The sequence below is a fragment of the Marmota marmota genome, unplaced genomic scaffold (assembly GCF_001458135.2).
Source record: "Marmota marmota marmota unplaced genomic scaffold, marMar, whole genome shotgun sequence".
Lineage (NCBI taxonomy): Eukaryota > Metazoa > Chordata > Mammalia > Rodentia > Sciuridae > Marmota > Marmota marmota.
Genome location: NW_026000093.1, coordinates 13841137 through 13862575, shown reverse-complemented (window position 1 = coordinate 13862575; position 21439 = coordinate 13841137). Strand labels below are relative to the sequence as shown.

General features: G+C 39.9%; 1 protein-coding gene across 6 annotated transcripts in view; it reads left to right on the top strand.

Annotated features, from left to right (window-relative positions):
- Nucleotides 1-21439, top strand: part of Dnajc5b (DnaJ heat shock protein family (Hsp40) member C5 beta) — a 224018-nt gene that overhangs the window by 136016 nt on the left and 66563 nt on the right. The window contains exon 1 of one of the 6 annotated variants that reach the window (XM_048783004.1): nucleotides 11081-11910. The exons of the other annotated variants lie outside the window; for them this stretch is intronic. The gene's annotated coding sequence lies outside the window, so the exon portion shown is untranslated. Of the gene's footprint in view, nucleotides 1-11080; nucleotides 11911-21439 lie in introns of those variants that run through there. 6 annotated transcript variants of the gene reach the window in all.

Here is a 21439-nt window from a genome sequence, read left to right as displayed (position 1 = left end):
TTAAAATCCAATCGGATGGAGCCATCTATTTCTAGCCCAAAACCCTGACAGACAGGATGGCAGTATTTTCATTCTGGATCCAGACATGCTTAAAGATAATGATACTACTCAGACTTTTTAGTTCCTTGACCCAGTGAATTCCCTTTTTCTTACAACTGTTTGAATTTTTTTTTCTGTTGTTTACATCAGAAAATCATAATAGAGTTCTTTAGGGTCTTTTGATTGCACAGACTCTCACACAGGACACTTTTTAAAAGGGAGGGTCCTCTATTATGTTACCAAATTCATATGGTGAAGTCCTAACTTGCAGTACTTCAGAATGTGACTGTATTTGGAGAAAAGGTCTTCAAAAAGGGAGTGAAGTTAAAAATGAGGCCATTAGGATGGGTCCCAATCCAATATGACTGGTGCCCTTTTAGGAAGGGGAGATTAAGTTATGGACTTGCACAGAAGGAAGACCGTGTGGCAGCCATCTATGAGCCAAGGAGACAGGCCTTGGAAACAATCAACCATACCAACACTTGATCTTAGACCTTTAGCATCCAGAATGGTGAGAAAATAAGTTTCTGTTGTTTGAGCCTAGTCTGTGGTCCTGACAGATGCATACAAGAATGTGTGAACCTCAACTGGAAAAGTCCCTTCTAGAAATCAGCTACTGTCTACATCTGTCAGAGTCAGCATGTCTCTTAACCATGCCTTGTGAGTCTTTTTGTATGGCTAACTACCATTGATACCAATGGGATGAGAACTTTTCCCTGACTCACTTCACAGAAATAACGTGTCTTTGGGCCATGACTATGTCTGCACCCACCAATGGCTTGTTCTACAGGGCGAGTGTTAGCATCAATACCAACACATACTGTTCAGATTTGGCTACCATTTTTATAGTCCTCCTTCCAGTTACTCACAAGTTCCACTTTCTTGACCTTGAGTTTTATGAGATACTCCAGAATCCTTCCTGTACTCATTTGGTTTTGCTTGAGTACATTTGATGTGGATTTATATTACTTGAAAACAACAACAAAAGTCTTGACTAAAATAGTTTCAAAAGGGGCTGGGGCTGGGGCTCAGTGGTAGTGCACTTGCCTGGCATGTGTGAGGCACTGGGTTTGATTCTCTGCACCACATAAAAATAAATAAAATAAAGGTCTATCAACAACTAAAAAATTAAACTAAAAAAATTTTAAAAAATAGTTTCAAAAGAGAATAGCAATATAGTTAGGGAAGAGGGATCTGTTTATGAGTAAACACAATTTTCATGGATTATTCCTGACAGTGCAATCAATTTTGACTCTGCTCAACTATTTTTGTGTGATACATGAAATGGAAGGAATAAAGAAAAAGGCTTTCCAACTCCTACTAATGTAGCCAGAGAGTCTTAAAGTATTTCATGAGGTCATCTACTCCTATCTCAGTCAGGAATTGCTTTCTTCTAATTTCTTGAACCCTAAAAAAATAGAAATTCCAAATATCCTGAAGTCAGTCTCTCTCTCTCTCTCTCTCTCTCTCTCTCTCTCTCTCTCTCTCTCATCTGCCTGCCTGCCTTCCTTCCTTCCTTCCTTCCTTCTTTCCTTCCCTCCCTATTCTGCTAACTTTACAGTAGCTCTTGATTCATTTCCTGGTAGTACAGAGATAAGGGTAAAGTGGGTACAGGACATAGTTTTATAATTTGTGGAACTGATATCACATGCTCAATAACTCATTGGTTTCCGTCAATGGCCATTTTCCTCTTTGAAGAATCAGGGGTGGTATGTGGAGGTGGGCTTGGGTGAAAGCAAGGTTGTAGGAGTATTTAGGTTTTTTGGCTCCCTCTGCTGCCTAGCAGGCCTGTCCAGCAGAATGCTTGCCCAATGGAATTTCAGAATTGTCACAGACCAATGACTGCTTCCCCTTTGGAACAGGCTGCTTATTTTTGTCATCCCCTCTGTTCCTCTATTATATATTGAGTAGGGGCTCTAGTCAGCAAATACTCACTTCCATCTCCCTTTCCTTATCTCATTAAGAGTGTCTTAGCCTCTCCATTGATGTCAGGGCTGGTCATGTGAGTTGCTTGGGCTAATGAACATGATTAGAGGCTTTGAGTATGTTGGCACCACTGGACTTGAACTCTCAGCTTCTGATGTTCCTTCCTACTCTCTACCATAAATGAGAGCTTGTGCCAGATAGCCTCAGTTACTTCCAGAATGAGAGGCTCACAGAAGAGACCCAAAACTGTCCTGTAGCACAGAGCAGAACTGCTGCCGCCGACCTGCTGGGATGATGGTATGATGGTATGATGTTAATGTTTTGTTAATGCAAGCCACCAAGGATTTGTTATTTGGCATCATGACAGCAAGAACTGATTAAACCGAACTGGAAAAGATTAAGGAACCCAGGAAGGGTTGTGTATGGGATGTAAAGGTGAGCAAGGAGATTGGGGAGAAAGCTGAGGGGCCTCTACAGGATAATCTAAGACTTAGATTAGAGTCTTCCAAACATCACGCTCAGGAGAGTTACTAGAAATGTTCCCAAATGACTAGCGTCCAATAAAGTATTCTTTATGTAGAGTTTTATCTCAAACTTTAATATTTAGTGATACTACAAATCGAGTCAGTAATTATATTCTCAGAGAAGAGTCTGTAGGAAGAAATACCCTGGGAATGAGATTGAGCTAAGGATATTACTGACATAACCTCTATTGAATGTTAGAAGATTTTTATGTTCTAGAATAATATATGTTGGATCCTTTTTATGAAGAATACACAAATCTTAATGACATACCTTCAACTGTGTTTTTCCAATAAACACCTTGAAGGCAAAGATTAAAATAGACATCTGAGACAAAAATTAACCTCTACAATTAAAGAACAAAATTGAGAAATTATTTGTTCATTCTGTGAACTATGTTTGCACCGGTTAAGACCAATACAGATAGAGTTAAAGCTGTTTTTATACAAAATTATTTCAGTTTGCCAATAATGGCTTAATTAATAATAACACTGATATTTATTTCACTGAGATAAAAACTATATATTTAATCTCATGCTAAACAATATTTGAAACAATAAAATGCCAACATAACAATAGAATTTAGACTTATCCATGGAGTTTATTTTAATGGGACATCTATTTTCAGTGACTGCAAACCACTTTAAGAGGTTTTTACTTGTTTATCTAAGAGACATTTTTTTTTAAAAAAAGGCATTTATTTTTCATTTTTTTCCTGGCACTCACTGGGGACAATCATGCCACAATTCTACATTACAAAACTACAAGGAAGGAACACTCAATTTGATGTTCATGTGAAATATAATTACCCACTTTTCTTCCTTTACAACATGTACTTCAGAGACAGGATGACAAGCCAAGAAGTACATAATACACTGCCTGTCATTAATAACAAGTACATGCTTTTGAAATTATTTCACAATAACACTTATTCAAAATATCCTTTATTTGCTTTTTTGACTATTTTATGAACGTTATAACACCTCAATAAGTATTGCTTATTTCATAGCAAAGATATAAATAGGAATTTATAGAATAAATGAATTCCACAGGTATAATCACAAATAAGTGTTATAAATTTTAACATGTACAAAGTTTCCTGTCTGCCCTAGATGTGGTCCACTGGCAGGCTCGTCCCTGTGTCAGGACTGTAGAGAGAAACGGTCCTTCATCATGCCCTCCTCAGGAGTCACTCATCCTTAAAGTCTCTTCACAAAGGCTACTGCTGGATGAAATCTTTCTTGAGTCTTTGAGAAAAGATGATCACTTCCTTCTTTCAATCTGTAGCATATCTGGTTTATCTCTCAATAACATAATAATATAATAAGGCTAATTAGTACTAAAAAATCATAGTGACTTATCAATAGGAATTTTTTCATTGTGCTCCTATTATGATAAAGTCTACCTTTAGGATCTAATTTCTTCTTTCTAGTGGTCCTGAAGAACAGGTATCATTATTTTTACTTTATGGATGAAGAAATTAGGCAAAGAATTGAACTCAAGATTTAGCTCCCAAATGGCAATCTTAATAACATTACTTTAACATTTGATTTACCTGTTGAGAGCTGTCCGTGGGCTGTGTGTTGCACATTGTAGCCTAGTGAATAGGATAATCTGGTGTCTGGGAACTTCCTGTGGACATTTTCTCCAGTTGACTGCCCAGAGACATTGTGAATTTCCATTCCTCTCTGCCACATCCCACACAGCACCGGAGATGGGGTGATCTGCTGTAGTCACATAGCCTCTCAGAAATGGGTGTGACCTGCCAAGATGCCAATCAACCTACTGACTGCAAGACATTAAGCAAGATTCTGCCCTTGAAACTTTACCCCTGTTAAATAAGCCATGGGGACCATTTTCTAATTGTCTAGCCCCAGCTCCTACATGGACTGGACCTATCAGGTGCTCCAATTCTTTAAACTTAATTCTGACTTTATCTTTTGTTCTTTACTAATTATTCTAGACTTTAATTTCTCAGGTGGCTTACACCCTCCTCAACAGGAAGAACCCCCAACGAGGCGCTGGCCACCTCCCCATATTTGCCTCTGAGTGGTGTGTAATGTTTCCCCCCTACTCACCTGAGAAGTTCCTTCTGACAGGTATCATGTCTCTATCCCTTTGCAGCCCTTCACAGCAAGTAGTCAATAAGGACTGTGTTTCCTATAGTCCAATAGTAGCCCCCACTTTTCACGTTTAAATGCCTTGTGAATTGGGACATATGTCAAATTGATGTCTGGGTTTACATGATAGTCTTTTCAACCCACCTTTTCTTTAAAAAGACTATTGTTAACCCTCAATTGTCTTCAAGTCAATTTGATCCTAGGAATCAAGGAGTGACTACAGAAACAAAAGAGAAAAGATTACTTAATGCTACCAGAGTATTAAACTGAGGAGGAATTCAGAGGGGGAATACATTGAAAGGGCAAATGATCAGAGGTAGTCTAGTAGAAATAAAAGTAGGCAGGTCAAAGGATTCAAGGGAATATACAGATGATGCCAAGATCTCATGGGGTGTGGGGAAATGGCTGAGTGCTTACATCTTTGTGATCCCAACACTGAGATGTGACAGAAACAGTTGATGAGTAACCAGAAGGAACTCTGTGTCCTTCAGACAGTGAACTGAACACACTCCATTCCCAGATGTAGTGGAAACAGAATTATAATAAGAAAAATCACATTAAAATGCTGGAAATTGTCTTTGAGGCAAGGCTGTGGGTAGTCTGTCTTCTAGCTATAGCTCAAAGAAAGTCCTGGGAGAGTTGGATAGTGATGTCATGAAGGGGGATTGAGATATAAAAATTATTTTCAAATCTGTATCCTCCTGTATCCTCCTTATCTTGCTTTGGGCATTGGCACTATGACTTGAAGGGAAGTGTAATAGATTATTCTTTTCATTAGGATGACTTAGACAAGGGGAGAAAATTGAAAGTGCTATATTGTGGCAGGGGTGTTTCAGGGTTAAGGGAGGTTTTGTGTTTTCATAAACAGAAGAGATGTGAGAATGTTTTTATGCTGAGAAAAGAAAGCCAGCAGAGAATGTGGTGGAAATCAGCCAAAGAGAATAATCTAAGGGGCAAGTCCCCAAAGAAGAAGCACTACAGGAGGCATAGGGCACAAGGGCTGTGTCTCGAGGATGCCTCTCCACTGAGCTGAAGGTAGAAGTTAAGAGTGGACATTCAGAGTAGTGTGGGTTTGAGTGGGAGACAGAATATGTAATGGCTCTGAGTTCTTTGCAGAGGAGAAAAGTCTTACTGCTAAGAATGAGAGAGTAAAAGGTAAGAGAGGTTTCAGGAGATTGGAGAGGTTACAATGACAGTGCAGTGAACACAGTGCGATAGATGCCTTGTGCTAAGGGCATAATTGAGGTTGGATTCTGTCTTGACCTGTCTGTGCTGCTGTCACAAAATTCCCAAGATTGAACAATTTATAAATAATAAACATTTATTACTCAGAGTTCTAGAGGCTGAGAAGTCCAAGCAAGGTACCAGCAGGTTTGTGCCTGGTAAGGGCTACTTTCTGCTTCCAAGATGGCGTCTTGTTTCTGCATTCTCCAAAGGGGTGAAACACTGTATCCTCACATGGAGGAAAAGCAGAGAGAAGAAGAGCCTATGTTAGCTCCCTTCAGACCTTTTATAAGGCACTGATCCATTCACAAATGACATAATCTCCAAATGTCTCACCTCTTATTACCACCACAATGGAGATTAGGTTTCAACACATGAATGGGGGGAACATTCAGTCTCCAACAGACTGTAGTGAGAGTGGCCTGACAGTGTTCCTTTAGCTGTCACTACTTGAAGTAAAGAAAGAAGAAGTGATGCAGATTTCTGTGATGAAAGTAAGAAGCAGAAATATTTTTTTGAGAAGATGGATTAGGGAAAGTTAGACCAACATCAGCTCCAGTTTTGGAGAATATAGGTCTTCACAGTGTGTCTTATGTTTAGTTTAAAGCATTTCCAAAAGATCAGGCAGTCCTGTCCAAAGAGAATCACACAAATGTACTACAAAGCCAAATATAAATATTTTTTTTTCAATTCCCAAAACGTTTGAGTTCTTTATCCTGTATATAGCTTTCTGTTCTTCAGAGAAGAATCTTACAGAATCTAAGCCATGGCACTCCTTATACTTCACTGATGATACAGCATAAAGTTTCTCTGCTAATTACTTAAGCATTGTATTTCTTGGATCTGTGGTCACTTATTATTTTAACCTTTCAAGGGCAATAATTGTAAAGCATTTAACTCAAACTACTTTTACTGGCCTGAAAATGTTTTATTGCAGCTGGGCTAACATTTTCTTTTAATAATGTCATTAACAGTATGTAAAACTGAATTCCATTGAGGTATACAGTACTACCTTTGTTTGAGAAAATATTATGCTTTATTTTTTTGAGTACATGAAGTGGATCTCACAGGAACAAACATTAACACTATCTTTCTGATTCCACAGAAAGATCTTTCTGATTCTACAGGCATGCTTACATTTCTATTTGGCATAAGTAGTTTGGCCTGGACTTAGATGTATTTTTCAGGATTACATTGAATTCTAATAACATCCTTTAAAAGAGAGTCCAGCTTCAGAGTCACTAAAGCTTAATTAAAATCTCTGCAACGTAGTTTGTTCAGATCCTTTACAGATTTTGTAGGCAGAGCCCTGGTAACTGTTGCTATGCTGACACTGGTATTCAATGGGTCATTGAAACCAGATCAGTGCAGGCATCTGAAAAGTCAAGCGTCTGTTGTATTCATTCATTGGAATTCTCACATTTTAAAACTACAAAATAAAGGAAAACGATTCGTTTAAATCTTGGAGAATCCTGAATAGAAGGACACAGACTGCAAGTATCTTAGTGGGAAAATAAAAATAATTCATAGGAAAAAATCATAATTAGAAAATGAAAAACTGGAACAAAAAAGAATGAAATGCTTTAATAAACAAATCCTTTTCTGAGTCTTTAGTAGGTAAAAATTAGGATCCCATACTGTATTTCCTAGGCTTATGAAATGCCCTTAGACCTACCTGGTTCCTTGGGCCAAGTGCACTAGTTCTCAAAGTGTGGTCTCAACCATCAGTCTCAGGAATTTGTTAAAAATGTCATTTCTTGGGTCTCCCTCCTCCAAAATCACAAACTTGATGGATGGAGCCGGCAGTCTGTTTTAACAGGCCCTCTAGGCACTGTCATGCTTCTGTTCTAATGTAGGGGAACCTCTGGCTAGAGGGATTGTGTACATCAGATTTCCCTGAAGGGCTTGACTAACTGTGGGTCCCTCACCCCATCTAGAGATTTGGAATCTGTGTGTGTGTGTGTGTGTGTGTGTGTGTGTGTTTGTACATACAGTTGTCCCATCATGCCTGTTGGTTCAAGAACCCCTCTTGGGACTCAAATCCCTTATTGGCATTAGCCATGCTCTCCCATCCCAGTACTTGAAACCTTCTCAAGAGTATAGTGCCTAAGATAATGTAAATAGTTGTTAAACTGTATTGGTTAGGGGATAACGACAAGAAAACAAAGTTTGTACATGTTCACTAAATACACAATTATTTAAAAATATTTTCTATCTGTAGTTGGTTGAATTTGCAGATGTGAAGCTATGGATACGAAAGGCCAACTGTATATATGAATGCAGGCACACACACACACATATGCATACACATACACACATATTAAAGAAGTAGATAATTCTGGTGTAGGTGATCTGTAGACCACAATATGAGAAATTCTGGCTTAAAATGGAATTTAAGTGTTGACAAAAGTACCACCTCCCCATGACACACACACAGAATCTCTTTCTATAAATGAGCAAAACCCTTGAATGATTTTATAAATATCTCTTTTTCACTGGACCTGAAGAAGGCCTATTGATGGAAGTGAGCAGGCTTCCTAATTCTACTGCTTAGGAACCTGGAGCATCATCTGACAGGGGTGGGGCCTCATCCTCGCTATAGGTAGTACTTAGGTTTCATTACAGAGATGTATGCTAAGGGGAAGCATTGTAATCCATACCTCACAGACTGTAATAGACTAAGTACAGCCCCTCCAAGACAAAACACAGCAAGGATCTAGTCCCCACTCTGAGGTAGCAGCTAGAAGAATAAAACTTGGGAAAAGGGGCCCTAATTCTTGCATGTTCTTCCATGGGAACACCTTGTTCTAAGCAAGATCATCTCTATAAAGCAAGTCTTGGGGGTTACTGATTTAGTATGTAAGATGAATATATCTGAGACTTGAATTTAGACATGCACTTCTTTTCTTCATTGAATCTGATATAGATATGTGATTAAAAAAGAGATTTATTATTATATTTTTTAATGCAGAAAGGTGAAGTTTTGATGGAAATAAAGAGTATTAATAGTCATATGTGTTCTGCTGGTTATCAGGACCAAAGTAATACATTAATAGCATTACTTTGTTTTCGTTATATTTGTTTTTATCATTATCCAACATTTCAGATGATTGGTGTTGTATATCTACCTAGGTTATGATTAAAATATCTTTAAATACTCTGATTTTAGTAAAACACGTGTTCATTTAAAGGAAAATGTTAAGTAAATTTAAGTGTATATGGCAACATTCCAAAGATGGTGCATGAATGATCAAAGTTTGGGAAACTCTGAACAACAACTTTGTTTTCATGAGTTCAACACAATCCATTCCATCACTTTTCTAATGTTGAGCTTCTAATTTATTTTTTATTATAAACAATACTTCAAATAATCTCTTGTAGCAAAATATAGTGCCTACTCATAACGGCTCCCTTAGGAGAATTCACAGATGTGGCATTACATGGAACACCAATAATTATATTAAAGCTTGAAATTAGTGTTTGTTAACTATTTCTTTAAGTTTTTATGAAGACATTTAGGAGGTTAGTAAAATAGTATTTATGACCCATGGGAATAATTTCTTCTTCATTACTCAAAGGGTTGCTTAATGCTGTGCCTTCAAGTGTGTTCTGAGACCAAATGACAATTTTCCCCACCCTGGGGAAGCTGTGTGGTGGGGAAAATGCTTGGCTGGAAGATCTGGTGTGTAGTTAATATTAACCTTTCTATGTAATCGGCTTTGTGATCTTGTACAAGTCACAACTTCTCTAAGCTATAATTTTCTCATCTATAAAATTGTACTAAAAATAATACACTGTTTACCTCACCGAGATGTGAAGATTAAATGAAATGATATATGTGAAAATGGCTTGTAAATGCTGAAGCAGGATATAAAATGTTAACTGTTGGTATTTTTAAAAAGTGCAATATATGTTCCCTTCTTGAGAGATTCTGAAAATAGGGTCCCCTGACTTCACAGGTACAGGTCATCTCATGCAAAACAGATAATGGCTTTAATACCATATGAGGATAGTGTAGAAAAGGTAAAGGAATTGAAAGAAAAAAGAACTAAGTTGCAAGGAGAATGCATTTCTGTAACTGAGCATTGGTTCCTTCCTGTCCCCTCCACATCAAACACTGTAAGCTGATATGGCGTTGTAGTAAACACAGATTCTTTACTTTTATTTGAACTTTATTGCTTATCATCAAATCTCAGTGAAAACATCAGTTACTCAGAAGTCACATTACTTGTTAATCAAGAATTGGTCTGGTGGCTTAAGATTTCTGCGTCTGGGCTAAGACCAGAAGCCAGCTATTCCTGGCACCTATAGTTGTCAGAAAAACTCATGATCTTCACTGAGACTCTTGTTTCTTTCCATAACACACATTTTCCAAATGGACATTTGTTGCAAGTGAATTCAATTAAGAATGATCTTCCCTACCAAATAAATAAATAAATAAAAATGCTGCTGTTGATCAACTTCAGAGAGGAGAGCAGGTGTGAATGCAGTGTGGTCAGAGGACTGCAGGCTAATACAGAAGGCCCCAGGGCTCTCGTTAACTGCCACTTTGACCTGCAGGGTCTCAATATCCTCATTTGTAATGCAAGGGAGTTAGTTGAGAAATCTAGTCTTTAGACTCTGATCTCCAAGCTTTCTTCCTATGTAAGACCTCATGATTTAGTGGGTCAGTTTATGACTTGCCAAGGCATTCTTTTTTGAGATCCCAAACAAGATTTTGAAGTAGGGAGTGAATGGAAATTGAGGGGTGTCCTTCCCAACCCCTCCCCATGGGCAGGAGAGAAGTGCCCTCAGGAGGGTCTCAGCTGAACAATGGGGAGGGGCAAGGACTCTGCTCTATGACATCACAATATCCAGCCCAGGCTTGGCCTCGACTTCTGAGATGCAAAAGGAACAGAGGTTCAGTTATTGATAGAGCAGAGGTGGGACGCTACCTGAAGGACCTAGAAAGCAGCCATGCTTCCAGTTCAGGTAGGTGACATTTGCTCCGCTCAGAACAGAACTTGCTGGTATCCAAAGGAGAAGAAGGGGAGACCCACAGGCTTAGGAGTCTCCAGGCTTAGGAAGAACAGTATAAGTACAAAGCTGACATCCCAGATAATTTAGGGTAATGTAACATTCCAGAGGGGCAGAAGGAAGACCAGAGGCGGTCCCAGCAGCAGCAGAGCTGGGACGCACGCATCCTCCTGACAGATGGCCGGACTTGCCATGAAGCCAGAACATGAGGACATTTCCAAAGATTTTAGCCTGTACTTACCAACCTCTCCCCAGCACTGGGAAAACACAAAAGACACAGGTATTTCAAGTGTTTGGTGCAAAATTACTTTCTAGATCCACTCACATTTGTTATCTGGTGATATTCTTCTATCCAGGTGGTTTTCTTTTAATAGCTTCTCCCCAGAATGACAGGGAGGAGTAAACTATAAAAAAAGTTAAATGAAAGAAGCACTTGAATAGAAAATAGTGCAAAAAATATTTAAAAAGGTAAGAAAGGGGGGAGAAAAAAATGTATTTTGGATTAGTGACCAAGGTTAACTCCCAAAGTCTAGTTGTGAAATTCCCAAACTTCAAAGGCAAAAGGCCACCTCTTATGAACGGTGAAAAGAGAAAGCCCTTATGGTTGAGAGGTTAAGTCAAACAGTTCAGCTGGAACCTTCTACAGCTCCTCCCCCTCTAAGGAACACAGGCCGTGAAATCAGTGCTGGGGATGTGGACAGTTCTGTTTTCTTTACCTTGCCTTGGGGTTTTGGCTTCTAAAGTATTTGTTTCTTCCTGGAGTCTTGGGGCCCTGAGAGGCTCCAAGTGAAGGCTAATAGCTAGCTGTTCTGTTTACCAGCAGGGAGGAGCTCAGGGTTGGTGCCAGGCCCTGACTCATCTCCATTTGGACTCCCTTGGGTCTTAGCACATGGCGACCCCAGAGTCAGAGCACAGGACAGCTCAAGCAGACTCACCGGGAGTTGCCTGCAAGATCAGAGTTTACTGTGACACTCCCTCGATGGTAGCAGCAACCCAGTGTTCTGACAGGTAGATCCATCACCCTCAGGGGATTCCAGTGGCAAGAGAAAGGGAAGGAGGAGACGTGAGTAATCATGGACACAATTTTAATGCTTTGGGGCCTCCAACACATCATGAGCAAATATACCACCCCAGTAAGACCAATGCCTGCACACTCTAAAAATAGCAATAACCCAAAGCACGTAAAACACGGAGCGACCTGGATAAAAACAAAACTTTGCTTGCACATTAACTTTACAGCACACATTCAACTTCCATCTAGAGAAGTTACTATGTTTTTCACCATCAGATTACAGCTCAACCTCTAAAGACCTTGGAAGTTAAAATTTCATTGGTCCAGTTTTTAGACTTCATTCGTTTTATAGTCAATGAAAACCAAGTTTAGGCTTCACCTAAGATAACTTCCACAAAACACAATGTTCTAACTCTACATTTATATTTATTGATTGTAATGTTCTCCAGCCATTGTTAGTCACATATCACAAAATTTTAGAGCTGCAGGGGTTTAAGAAGAGATCATCCATTCCAATAGTTCTGTTTCCAGGAGAAATAAGCACAGAAAGGTTAAGTGTTTTGGCTAAGCATGTCTAGCAGTTAGTGCTGGGCACTAAAGCATAAGTACTCTTACTTGCCCTCCACCCATACTGAATAAATTTATTGGTTCATATTTAAACTAACTCATTTTCCAAGTTAGAATATTCTAAACTGAGGACATCTCATTTTTTATCACCTTGATGTGGTTGTTGGTGAGTACATGTTCTCTATATAGGGGACACTATTCACCATAGCCCTCTACGTTCTGTAGCTCCAGAACCTTTCATCAAGGAAGTTGTCAAGTTACTGTGCTCGAAGCTTGATTAAAAGTTAAAAAAAAAAAAAAGCATTTATATAACTTGTAAGCTTTTGCTTTGTAATAGATACATAGTCTTCCTATGGCCTTACTTTCCCAGTTTCAGTGAACCATACTTTGTTTATGAGTATGTATGTGTGCACTGGGAATGGACATATGAATAAATATTTATCTGACTCATGTGGGGCTGTTACACACATCAGTGGTAATACCCTAATTACTTAACGCATCTCCTAGATGACGCTTCTCAAATTTATAACGTGAATTCATAGTTTATTTGGAATTTTCTTGGTAACTTAAGAGTTTCCTTAGCTTTGTACAGGGTTCGTTTTATGTAGAGGTGTGTGTGTGTGTCTGACATCTACCATTAATCTGCAAGTTTCAACTTCAGCACTCTTCGTCACAGGGATTCAGAGTTTTTCCAATTGAATTCATTGCAAATAGATTAATATCTGTCCAAAGACCCAAATTCTGAAAGAAAATGAAAAGAAATCCTGAATTGCTCAAGATAAATTTAGTCTTAATTTTTATAGTTGTCAGCTCTATCATTAGCCTTAGAAAGATCTAATGAATATTTCCAAGGCTGTTAGATTTCTCTAGAGACAACTAAAAACTGTGCTTCCGAAAAAGATCATCCATATATTTCTCGGTTTTCATACAGATTGTCTTTAGTAAAAGAAAATTATGAAATGATTACCAACCAGGAGAAAAAAGAAAAAAAAAAAAGATTACCAAAGTAGTCTATCATGGCATAGGGTTTGAACAGGAACAGCTACCATATTCATTTTGAATGTTGTGTAATACATTGCTACAGCATACAATGGCAAGAAAAAGCCAATTGTGAAAAACAGAGGTCTAAAAGGAGCTTTAGTTTCAGCTTCTTGATTGTGGTTTTCAAGTGTCTCCTCTATTCAGTAAACTGAAACACAGGTATGCCAAGGAAAGTTTTGAAATGTTTTCCCTCCGATTAACCAAGAAGATGCAGCTTGACAAGTCTTATTTGAGGGCTTTGGAAGGGGTATGGGGGGCAGTAAAAGAATGTCACCTCTGTAGAGATACTGAGACATTAGATTCTCTTACTGCCACCACCTGGCTGCCTTGGCATCTGGCCACACCTGCGTCTCTGACACACACAGGGCCCTCCCCTTCATTCTAGCCCAACCCCCATGCCCTCTCTATTAAGAATTGTGCAACCAGGCCTTTGTAACCTGGGGCCTTGTGAAGTCTGGAAAGGAATGTGACCCAGAGCCAATGGGTGTTGTGAGGTCCCTGAAGGAGCTCTCCTGCTGTTTACCCTGTACCTTGTGGGAATCTTAAAAAGGAAAGGTATGCTCTGAAATGAATAGGGGGTCCAGCCCTCAGCATAATTATGATGCAAGCCTTGTCTTACCCCCTCCTGAGCATCCTTCTCAGTGCTCCTGAGAGTAGGACCCACTGACTTTTTTTTTTAAAGAGAGAGAGAGAGAGAGAGAGAGAGAGAGAGAGAGAGAATTTTTTAATATTTATTTTTTAGTTTTCGGTGGACACAACATCTGTATTTTATTTTCATGTGGTGCTGAGGATCGAACCCAGTGCCCCGCGCATGCCAGGCAAGCGCACTACTGCTTGAGCCACATCCCCAGCCCCCACCACTGATTTTTGAGGCCTGGCTTCTCCTATTCCCAGTTGCCCCCTACTGACAGCGAAAAGTTGTGGGTCTCACCATCATAGTGCCCTGGAGAGGAAGAAGGGGATCCTATACTATATAGTGACATTTATAGAACAATACAAGGACAGCCAGGGAAATCAAATCCTGGGATTGGAGGCCCTGTGGCCCTCATCAACTCTCAACACAAACACAACTTCCTGTGTCCCCTCTTCCTGTCCCACAGATACCTTCCTCTATCACCCTGGCCCCCCTAGTGCTTGGGTTGCCCCACCTCTTCTGAGTCATGAACTGAGTCAGGAAGATGCTTCCTTTGAGTGGCCATTGCGATGGCCACAGTAATAAAACTCTAACAAAAGGAAGTGAAAAATTCTCCCTGGGTTTTGCCATTCAGGGGTAGTTTAGCACTACTGAGCATAATTAACTGTAAATGACAAGTTCAGTATTTTATTGTACTAGTATTGTTTATAAACTAAAGGCAGTCCCAAGAAATAACTTTATAACTGGTTGACAGTTGGCAGTTCTGGGGATCCAAGGCCTTCAGCACAATAGGCAAACAGTCTTCCACTGAGCTCTATGCCCCCCTCATCCCCAGATGGCAATTTAAATGCCAGTATTATCCTCTCTCCAAGTATAGTTAAAATGCAAAGTTGTTTGTTATTAAAAGAAGGACAACACCTTTTTATGTTAGGATATGTTCTTTTCTACTTTAGGAACTGACACTATCTCACTCCTCTAACCAGTATTCCATCTCCTATCAAACCGTGTCGTTTCAAGGTGGTTATTGTTCATTCTCTTTTCTGCCCCCAAATAATTCAATATCAGTTTCGATCCCTTTTGTACTTTTTGAAAACGTATTATGTCCCTGAAACTGTACCACTTCACTGTAACAATGAAATGCTTGGCATAAATCATCCTCTTTAAAAGTTAAAAATTTAGTTAGGGAGAACAGGTGTGCACCTGCAAAGAGTTCAAAAGCAAAGAAGGAACTTCATAACTATGTGAAAAATGTGCACACTGTGGACTTCAAAGCACCCCCAGGGGCTCAGAGCAGAGAAGAGGAGTTGTCCAGAGTGTTCTGGCTGCTCATCTGGGAAGCACTGCGATGTGGGAGGGACCTTGAAGTCAGAACATGACTGACCCAAGCTTGGGGAAAGAAGCATTTTCTAGTGAAAATTTTGGTCCTGTAGGATTGATCTTCCACATACTAATCTTATGTCCACTCTCCCTTTACTTTTACATATCTTTACATGCACAGTAAACATTTACATTGCTTCACTGGGATGTGGAAAGCAGGAGTCACAGAAACATATGGGCACTGGGAAGGATGAAATGGACTCTAGCCAGTGCATTCTTTGTGTGTGTGAGTGTGTGTGTGTGTGTGTGTGTGTGTGTTGGGGGCGGGGGTACTGGTGATTGAACCCAGAGGCTCTTTATCACTGAGCTTCATCCCCATCCCTTTTTATTTTAAGACGGGTCTCACTAAGTTGCTTAGAGTCTTGCTAAATTGCTGAGGCTAACCTCAAACTTGCAATCCCCCTGCTTCAGTCTTCCAAGCTGCTGAGATTACAAGTATACACCACTGCACCTGGTCTTAGACAGAGGGGTTTCTGTGCAGAGTGCTACATGGGTCGTGTCTGAACTGAATTATGCACACCAACTTCTTGAGCTTATACCTAGCATCAACATGTCCCAGATCTAATTCATTATCTTCCCTCAATTTGCTCTCTTTGTGTGGTTCCCATCTCAACCAATGACCTATCTTCCCAGTTACTCTGGTAAGAATATGGAATACTCTGTGATTCCTGTGTCTGTCTGTCTTTCTCCCCAGCTTTGGGACATTGAGCCCATGGACTCATGGCTGCTCATCTCTTTCGAATCTAGCACTTCCAGCTGGTTCCACTTGCTCCCACCTGGTCCAGCCCTCATCATCTTGCCCTAAGATGGTTCGTCTCCCAGCTGCATTTCTCTGCACTCTACTGGTCATGCCTAAAATACAGAGACTGTTACTCCCCAGTTTAAAAATAGTTCCCATTTTTCCTGTTGCATAAACAAGGACTTAACTCCTTTCCTTGGCACTTTGCCCTCTCTGGCTTTGATCGGCCACCCAATCCCCCATTCCTCCCCACCTCTTAAGCACCAGATGGATCCAGCTCATTTCCATTTTCCAGCCTGCCCAACCCTTATCTCCATGCTCTTCCTCATGCAATTAGTGCCTTGTAGATGTACACAATGGTGAGATTCACTGTGGTACATTCACATATGTACATAGGAAAGTTAGGTCAGATTTATTCCAGCATTCTTCCCTATCTTGTCTCTTATCCCTCCCCCTCAATTCCCTTCCTCTACTTCACTGATATTTCCTCTAATTTGACCTTGAGCAATTTTATCTTTTCTGGTGGTTGAGATTACATTAGAAGCAGCCTCCTATGGGATTCCTGCCTCAAAGAGGCTCTTGCTTCTACCATCTTCTCTTTGCTTTCTACCTCCATTATTTTATGACATTCTTATTATTTATGACTCTTCATGCTGAAGGAGTAGACCAGGTAGGTTGGAAGACCAGGGCAAAGGGAGTAGAAGAATGTTTGAAGACAAAGACTATCATGTGAAAGACTCAGAGGAAAGAGAATGATGTGTCCAAGAACTGAACAGTGAACAGCAGTTAGTGGAAATTGAGTCCAAATCAAGAGGAAGGATTTGGTAAGTCATGACCTTGAAGAAAAAGGCAGGGGCCAAGTCCAGGGGGCTGTCCCTGCTAAGAGGCTTTGCTCAAGTTCAAGGGGCAGGTTTGATAGGTTATAAGCAAGGCAATTATGGGGTAATATTTTCATTTTAAAGGAATGCAGATGGGAGTGGAGAAAGACTGGAGACAGGGCTGCCAGTTAGGAGGCTTGCAGGGTAAACCAAAGAGAAGATCGACTTGGTCTATGGTAGTAACAGCGAGAAGACAGAAAGGCAATAGACTTCAGAGGGCTTTCAAAAGGAGGATTAATTAGGCCTGGTCGATTGATCAGGTATGAATTAAATGGAGGCGAGTGAGCAAAGACTTCCAGAATTCTGGTGAGGCCAAGAAATGGCTCAGACATGATCCTGTGTATGGCACAGCCTCTCTTCCTGCTAATGCCCTGCTAAGAAGACTGGATTTTATCTTGTAGGAAACAGGAGGCAACAAGGGTTTATTTACTTAGGCAAACCTGTGTTTTTGAAGGAGAACACTGGGAGTGATGTGGAGAGTACCCTGGAAAGGGGCAGACTGATCACAGGGGGTGGGGGAAGCATCAGCTGTTAAGATGGGATGCTCCTTGCTGTCACGCATGGTCACCTAAAGCATTGAACACATCCAAGTCCTTTAGATCCTGCCCCAAACACAGTTTGTGAAAAGATGACCGTGTTTTAATTGAAAAGTTCTATGTGCACATATTAAAAAACACAATTTAAGCAGTATTAAATGTTATGCTATAAAAAACAATTCTCCCTCCAATCCCAGATCCCAGTCCTTTCCTTCATGGAAATTTACAAGTTTTATATATGCTCCAGAAATTTTCTATATATACACAAGTGTGTCTGAGTATGTGCTCTCTCTGTGTTGCACACGTTTATTTACATATGCATACATAGAAATTCATTTTCTTTTTACATGAGATTAATGTATAGACTCTTCTATGTCTTGTTTTTAAGAAAAAATTCTATCATGTAATTATATTTATTGAGGTATAATTTATGTAAAATAAAATGCACATATTTTGGATGTATAGTTCCATATACATCCAGATTTCTACAACCCAGTAACTGCCACCCTAATTAAGACATGAAATATTTCCATCACCCCAATTCATTTGTCATGTGTCTGTTTCTGTTCGATTATTTGTACCACATGGGTAATCATTAGCTGTTTTGCCATCATAGATTAGTTTTTCCTGATCTAGGAATTCATATAAATGTAATTCCATTTATATAAAAGGAATTTACATAAAATCATAGAAATTGAGTTACACAGTATATATGTTGTCTTGTTTATTTTTTCTTTTTCATTCTTTTTTTTTTCTTTCCTCAGGATTGAACTCAGGGGCACTCAACCACTGAGTTCAATCCCTGGTACCCCACCCCCCAAAAAAAGAAAAGAATCCATCCATGTTGTTTTATATATCTATGGTTTGTTTCTCATTGCTGGAATGCATTCCCTTTTGTGGGAATCATTATAAATTGTAAAAATATGTGCACTTTTGTGTCCAGCTTTACTATTTTGTAGAGATGAAGAGGCAAAAGAACTTGAATTGAAACTTGGAGAACAGGATAGAAGTGGTATATATTAGGATCTGGGCAACAGTCAATAATGGACTATTTTGTAGCCAACAGAATGGTCTATGAGGTTTTAAGATTGGGGCATATGTTGAGTTGGAATGAGGGTGCTAAATAATCTGTATATACGAGGGTCACAGGATAGGCACCATCAGGGCTCTGGGTGCTCTGTCCACACTTGTCTGGGAAGAACTTGTCTTAATGCATCCCACAGGTAATCGATGTTGGGCTTCTTGCTTTGCTTAATAGGTTTGCCTTGTGCTTTGAGTTTTGTTCTGTTTTCTTGAGCCAAACCTGCAGTACTAATGGATGCCATATTAATTTTTGAAGCTATTTCTTTCAAAGACTGGGGTCTGGCTTCTTATTGAACAAGACATTCAAATCTTCCAGTTGTTTCTCAGTGAACACAGTTCTTTTTTCCTGAGAATGCTTTTGGTGCTTGTCTTTAAGAAGGTCCCCATAACCTAATGTCTTCTCATTTAGATGTGTTTCTATGTTTGGGCCCAATAATACCTTGCTCACATTTTTTTAACCTTGAAAATGTTTTCTGCTATACTATTTTTATATCACCTCATACAGATCTTCTTTGTTCTTCTTGATGTCTGCAGTGACATATCCTACATTCCTTTCACAAGCCCTCTACAAATGAACATTTAAGTAAAATATGGGTTATAAGTGCTCTCATGTGTCCTTATTCTTGTCTTCAGTCCTCAGCTCCTGAGGGTCTTTCTCTTTCATATTATTCACCAGTCTCACTGTGGATCGTATTCTCTTTCCGTTTTTTTTTCTTCACATATCTCTTTTCAAATCAGAAGTCAGAGAACTCCCTCTGCAGCCACCTGAGTTTAGTGCATCCTTCTTCTTCCTCCTTGTGATAGTAGCATCAATTTTTCTGATCAGATCATATTCCTTGAGCAAGAAACCCATCTTTTCTCTAAATCTGTGAAATACACTTTCCAAATTCTGGTACTTATTCAACTACATGAAGGGTTTACTTATAAATCCCAAAGTGTCACAGCTCCACTGCTAATCAGTGAGTATCTCTTTGTGATTCAGAATTAAGCTCAATGCAACAGGATTTCTTTCCTTCTCAGAGATGAGATTTTCAATGAAGCTGATCAGGATCTCCTTAGACAATAGGACTTTTTAGAACTTTTGGTTGATATGGACCTAGAGCTTACGCATATGCTATAGTCTCTAGAGCACCTACCTATTCAATAAACCTTAATGAATAAACAATTGTGCCCACAATCATCATTCCTGAAGTCTTCATGCTGTTTTTTTCCTAAGAAATTATTGTGGTTTGGATGTGAGATGTCCCCCAAAAGCTCACATGGGAGACAATGAGAGAAGATTAAGAGGAGAAATGATTGGGTTATAAGAGTATTAACCCAATCAGAGAATTAATCCCCTAGTAGGGATTAACTAAAGTGGTAGGGTGTGGCTGGAGGAAGTGGGACTTGGAGGCATGGTGTTTGGGTATATATTTTGTATTTGGAGAGTAGAACTCTCTCTTTGCTTCCTGATCAACATATGAGCTGCTTCCCTCTGCCACATTCTTCCATAATGTCCTGCCTCATCTTGAGCCCTGAAGAATGGAGCCAGCCTTCTATGGACTAAGACCTCTGAAACTGTGAGCCCTCAGATAAACTTTTCCTCCTTTACATTTGTTTTTGGTCAGGTCCTTTAGTCATAGCAGCAAAAAAGCTAACTAAAACAGACATGTTGAGCATTTATTTAATATTGGCCTTTTGTAGTATAAATTGTAATGGACCTTTTCTTCCTTCCTGTGTGAGTCAGCTTTCTGTTTTGTGACAAAACACCTGAGGGAAAAATTTCAAGGAGGAAAGATTTACTTGGGCTCATGGTTTAAAGAGGTTTCACTCTCATGGTCACTTGGCTCCATTGATCTGGGCCTATGGTAAGGCAGAACGTCATAGGGCAGGTATAGTGGAGCAAAGCTCTTTACCTTATGGCACCTGGAAAGCTGAGAGAGACAAAGAAAGAGAGGAGGGACCAGGGGCAAGAAATATCTTCCCAGGGCACACCCCCAGTGACCTTCCATCAACTAGGTCCCACTTCCTAGAGTTTCCACCACCTCCCAGTAGTCCATTCAATTAGAAACCTAACAATAGACTAATCTATTGATGAGGTTAGAGCCTCATGATCCGATCACTTCCCCAAACCCCACCTCTGAACATGGTTGCATTGGGGACCAAGCCTTTAACACATGAGAATTTGGGGGGGGGGGGGTTCCAGCTCCAAACTAGAACATTCTGCCCTTACATAGTACAAATTGTAATAGATCCTTTCCTCCTCCCCAACTCAGATTTCAGTTGAAATCTTCATGAGGAGGTGCCTTCTGCCAGCCAGGCCGTCTGAAGGCCTTTGGAGACAGTAGTATTCCTTGCTAGTGTCTATCATCTGGAAGCCAAAGTCATCCCCCCCCCACAAAAAAAAAAAATTGAATCCTTTTCCTACATTTTCCTTTCTCTTTCAAAGTCATGGCCTATACAAGAAGAGATAAATACCACCAGGAGCCCTCTCTGCTTTATTTCTCCTTATAAATTTAAAGGAATCGAGCTTAAAGATTCTTCTGACTTCATTTCTTCTTTCTTTACAAATCATTTTAAGTCACCCTCATCCAGTTAGGAAGCAGCACATCTCTAGCATGACCAGTCAGGGTGGACTTATCTGTCCCTCTCCTGCCACCACTGCCCCTCCTCCCCTGGCTGGTAAGCGGATGCCCCTCCCCCCATATGGAATGTCTCCTCCTCCTCCTCCTCCTCCTCCTCCTCC